The following is a 6412-nucleotide window of genomic DNA, read 5'->3' as shown; positions in this document are numbered from 1 at the left end:
TTGGTAGGTTAAAAATTTAATAACAAGAGATCTTTACTTATATTTTTAGTGATACACTAATATTCTGAATTAGTTTTTTAAACTTTTCGGTTCGAATATATTAGTTCCAACAAAATCTTATATCTAAAAAGTCATAAAAATTATTGCTATCAAATAGACAGATTTTTTATTAATTTAATTTGTTGATAATTAATACAAGTTTTTCATGTGATTAACAATTCGCTGACACATGATCGTTATCTACGATGTATTAAAATGATAAATTGATTTTGTTTTTAACACAAATAACAATGTTCTTTTGTAAAAGTATAAAATAGTATTATTTTTAATAACTTAAATAGATTTTATCTTCAATATAGAATTTTGATTGGTTTAATCTTTAACAATAAAAAGAGATAAAAGAAATCCTACTTTTTATTTTGTGATACACTAATATTTAAAATTGGTTTTAAAAAATTTTTAACTTCAACAAAATTTTATATCTAAAAAGTATTGAGAATTAATGTTATCATCCAACAGACAAGTTTTTTCTAAATTTAGTTTGGTAACAATCAATAAAATTTTTTATGCGATCGTTAATTTGCTTACATAATCTTTATCTCCAACATGTTAAAATAATAAATTGATTTTTTTTAACACAAAAAATAATGTAATTTTATGAAAGTATAAAGGTGGAAACTCAGATGCAGTCAATTTTTCGTGAAATTGATACTTGATAGCCTTTAGATGAAAATTTAATCAAATCAGTTAAATTATTTAACGACTCTTAACTATCAACTTTACGTGAAGTTGACTGCACCTGAGTTTTCACTAAATATAAAATAGTATTTTAAAAAGGTTATTTGTCTTAGAGTAAACTTTATTTTTTGAGTATACTTTTGGTAACTATTTCATTTTAAAACATTTTTTTCTGATACACTAATATCAAAAATTTGTTTCAAAAAAAAAACAATTTCAATAAAATTTTATATCTAAAAAGTCTTGATAATTATTGCTATAAAAAAAACCAATTTGTTCTGAATTTAGATGCCGACAATTAATAAAAGTTTTTATGTGATCATCAATTTGCTTACATAATCGTTATCTACAATGTGTTAAAATAATAAATTAAATTTTAAAAAAAGGATATTAGTTTTTTGGGATAAGAGATTTTATCTTAAATTAAAATTTGGTAGGTTAAAAATTTAATAATAAGAGATCTCTACTTATATTTTTGGTGATATACTAATATTCTGAATTAGTTTTTAAAAAATTTTCAATTCGAATATATTAGTTCCAACAAAATGTTATATCTGAAAAGTCATAAAAATTATTGCTATCATACAGATAGATTTTTTGTTAATTTTATTTGCTGACAATTAACACAAGTTTTTCATGTGATCACTAATTCGCCGAGATAATCGTTATATGTGATGTGTTAAAATGATAAATTGATTTTGTTTTTAACACAAATAATAATATTGTTCTGTGAAAGTATAGAATAGCATTATTTTTAATAACTTAAATAGATTTTATCTTAAATAGAATTTTCATCGATTTAATCTTTAATAATAAAAAGAGATAATAAGAAATCCTACTTTTTATTTTTACTAATATACTAATATCCAAAATTGGTTTTTAAATTTTTTTAACTTCAACAAAATTTTATATCTAAAAAGTATCGAGGATTGCTGTTATCTTCGAATAGACAAGTTTTTTTTAAATTTAGTTTGTCGACAATTAATAAAATTTTTATATGATCGTTAATTTGTTTACATAATATTTACCTGCAACATGTTAAAATAGTAAATTGATTTTTTAACAAAAAAAAAAAACAATGTAATTTTATGAAAGTATAAAATTGTATTTTAAAAAGGTTATTTGTCTTAGAGTAAACTTTATTTGAATATACTTTTGGTAACTATTTAATTTTAAAACATTTTCATTCATACACTAATATCAAAAATTTGTTTCAAAAAAAAAAATTAACTTCAACAAAATTTTATATCTAAAAGTCTTGATAATTGTTGCTATCAAACAGAACAAATTTTTTCTGAATTGAGTTTGTCAACAATTAATAAAATTTTGTATATGATCATCAATTTGCTTACATAATCATTATCAACAATGTGTTAAAATATATTAGATTTTTAAAAAATATATTATTTTTTTGGAATAAGAGATATTATCTTAAATTAAAATTTGGTAGGTAAAAAATTTAATAATAAGAGATCTCTACTTATATTTTTGGTGATACACTAATATTCTGAATTGATTTTTAAAGAAATTTCAATTCAAAAATATTAATTCCAACAAAATGTTATATCTAAAAAGTCATAAAAATTATTGCTATCAAATAGATAGATTTTTTGTTAATTTAATTTGCTGACAATTAATACAATTTTTTCATATGATCATTAATTCGCTGACATGATCGTTATATATGATGTGTTAAATTGATAAATTGATTTTGTTTTTAACACAAATAACAATGTTGTATTTTGAAAGTATAAAATAGTATTATTTTTAATAATTTATTAGATTTTATCTTGAATAGAATTTTTTATCGGTTTAATCTTTAATAATAAAAAGAGAAAATAGAAAATCCTATTTTTTATTTTTACTGATACACTAATATTCAAAATTGGTTTTAAAATTTTTTTTAAGTTTAACAAAATTTTATATCTAAAAAGTATTAAGAATTGCTGTTATCGTCGAACAGACAAGTTTTTTCTAAATTTAGTTTGTCGACAATTAATAAAAAATTTTATGCGATCGTTAATTTGCTTACATAATCTTTATCTGCAATATGTTAAAATAGTAAATTATTTTTTTTTAACACAAAAAGCAATGTAATTTTATAAAAATTTAAAATAGTATTTTAAAAAAAAATTAGTTGTCTTAGAGTAAACTTTACCTGAGAACACTTTTGATAACTATTTCATTTTAGAACATTTTCACTGATACACCAATATTCTAAATTGATTTTTAAAAAATTTTCAATTCGAATATATTAGTTCCAACAAAATGTTATATCTAAAAAGTTATAAAAGTTATTGCTATCAAATAGATAGATTTTTTTATTAATTTAATTTGCTGACAATTAATACAAGTTTTTTATGTGATCACTAATTCGTTGACATGATTGTTAATTTGTTATTTGTGATGAGTTAAAATAATAAATTGATTTTGTTTTTAACACAAATAACAATGTTGTTTTGTGAAAGTATAAAATAGTATTATCTTTAATAACTTATTAGATTTTATCTTGAATAGAATTTTTAATCAGTTTAATCTTTAATAATAAAAAGAAAAATAGGAAATCCTATTTTTTATTTTTATTGATACATACACTATTATCGAAAATTGGTTTTAAATTTTTTTTAAGTTCAACAAAATTTTATATCTAAAACGTATTGAGAATTACTGTTATTGTCAAACAAACAATTTTTTTTTTAAATTTAGTTTGTCGATAATTAATAAAAAATTTTATGCGTTCGTTAATTTACTTACATAATCTTTATCTGTAGCATGATAAAATAGTAAATTGATTTTTTTTAACACAAAAAATAATGTAATTTTATGAAAGTTTAAAATAGCATTTTAAAAACATTATTTGTCTTAGAGTAAACTTTTTTTTTTTTACCAAAGATAGGAGACTCGAACCCGCAACCTCTTAATTGAGTATGGGGGAGACTATGCCATTTGAGCTATTACTCATTGGCTAGAGTAAACTTTACTTGAGTACACTTTTGATAACTATTTCATTTTAAAACATTTTCACTAATATCGAAAATTTGTTTCAAAAAATTTTCAATTTTAAAAAAATTTTATGTCTAAAAAATCTTGATAATTGTTACTATCAAACAGAACAGATTTTTTCTAAATTTAGTTTGTCGACAATTAATAACATTTTTTATGTGATCATCAATTTACTTACATAATTGTTATCTACATTGTGTTCAAATAATGAATTAGATTTTTACAAAAAGATATTAGTTTTTTGGAATAAAAGATTTTATCTTAAATTAAGATTTAGTAGGTTAAAAATTTAATAATAAGAGATCTGTACTTATATTTTTGGAGATACATTAATATTCTGAATTGGTTTTTAAAAAAATTTCAATTCAAATATATTAATTCTAACAAAATGTTATATTTAAAAAGTCATAAAAATTATTGCTATCAAATAGATAGATTTTTTGTTAATTTAATTTGCTTGATAATTAATACAATTTTTTCAAGTGATCATTAATTCACTGACATGATCGTTATCTGCGATGTGTTAAAATAATAAATTGAATTTATTTTCAACACAAATTACAATGTTATTTTATGAAAGTATAAAATAGTATTATTTTTAATAACTTATTAGATTTTAACTTGAACAGAATTTTTGATCGGTTTAATCTTTAATAATAAAAAGAGAAAATAGAAAATTCTATTTTTTATTTTTACTCGTACACCAATATCCAAAATTGGTTTTAAATTTTTTTATGTTTAACAAAATTTTATATCTAAAAAGTATTGAGAATTGCTGTTATCGTCGAACAGACGATACACTTATATCGATAATTGTTGCTATCAAACAGAACAAATTTTTTCTAAATTTAGTTTGTCCACAATTAATAAATTTTTTTATGTGATCATCAATGTGCTTACATTATCGTTATCTACAATGTGTTAAAATAATGAATTAGATTTTTAAAAAATGCATTAATTTTTTGGAATGAGAGATTTTATCTTAAATTAAAATTTGGTAGGTTAAAAATTTAATAATAAGATATCTCTACTTATATTTTTGGTGATACATTAATATTCTGAATTGATTTTTAAAAAATTTTCAATTCGAATATATTAGTTCCAACAAAATGTTATATCTAAAAAGTCATAAAAATTATTGCTATCAAACAAATAGATTTTTTGTTAATTTAATTTGCTGACAATTAATACAAGGTTTTCATGTGGTCACTAATTCGCTGACATGATTGTTAATTTCTTATCTGTGATGAGTTAAAATGATAAATTGATTTTGTTTTTAACACAAATAACAATGTTGTTTCGTAAAAATATAAAATAGTATTATTTTTAATAACTTATTAGATTTTATCTTAAATAGAATTTTTGATCGGTTTAATCTTTAATAATAAAAAGAGAAAATAGGAAATCCTATTTTTTATTTTTACTGATACACTAATATCCAAAATTGGTTTTAAAATTTTGTTAAGTTTAACAAAATTTTATATCTAAAAAATATGGAAAATTGCTGTTATCGTCGAACAGACAAGTTTTTTATAAATTTAGTTTGTGGATAAATAATAAAATTTTTTATGCGATCCTTAATTTACTTACATAATCTTTATCTGCAACATGTTAAAATAGTAAATTGATTTTTTTAACACAAAAAATAATGTAATTTTATGAAAGTATATAATAGTATTTTAAAAAGGTTATTTATCTTAGAGTAAAATGTGACTATTTTATTTTAAAACATTTTTAATGATACACTAATATAAAAAATTTGTTTCAAAAAAATATTCAATTTCAACAAAACTTTATATCTAAAAAGTCTTGATAATTGTTGCTATCAAATAGAACAAATTTGTTCTGAATTTAGTTTGCCGATAATTAATAAAAAATTTTTATGTGATCATCAATTTGCTTACATATAATCGTTATGTACAGTGTGTTAAAATAATAAATTTGATTTTTAAAAACGATATTTGTTTTTTGGAATAAGAGATTCTATCTTAAATTAAAATTTGGTAAGTTAAAAACTTAATAATAAGAGATCTCTTCTACTTATATTTTTGGTGATACACTAATATTCTGAATTAGTTTTTAAAAAAAATTCAATTTGAATATATTAGTTCTAACAAAATGTTATATCTAAAAAGTCATAAAAATGATTGCTATTAAACAGATAGATTTTTTATTAATTTAATTTGCTGACTTTAATACAAATTTTTCATGTAATCACTAATTTGCTGACGTGATTGTTATTTACGATGTGTTAAAATAATAAATTGATTTTGTTTTTAACACAAATAACAATGTTGTTTTGTGAAAGTATAAAATATTATTATTTTTAATAACTTAAATAGATTTATCTTAAATAGAATTTTTTATCGGTTTAATCTTTGATAATAAAAAGAGATAATAAAAAATCCTACTTTTTATTTTTAGTAATACTCTAATATTCAAAATTGGTTTTAAAATTTTTTTAACTTCAACAAAATTTTATATTTAAAAAGTATTGAGAATTGCTGTGATCGTCGAACAGACAAGTTTTTTCTAAATTTAGTTTGTCGACAATTAATAAAATTTTTTATGCTATGTTAATTTGCTTACATAATCTTTATCTGCAACATGTTAAGATAGTAAATTGATTTTTTTAATACAAAAAATAATATAATTTTATGAATGTATAAAA

This window comes from Arachis ipaensis, chromosome B01 (genome assembly GCF_000816755.2).
Source record: "Arachis ipaensis cultivar K30076 chromosome B01, Araip1.1, whole genome shotgun sequence".
Classification (NCBI taxonomy): domain Eukaryota; kingdom Viridiplantae; phylum Streptophyta; class Magnoliopsida; order Fabales; family Fabaceae; genus Arachis; species Arachis ipaensis.
Note: the sequence above shows the minus strand (reverse complement) of the source record.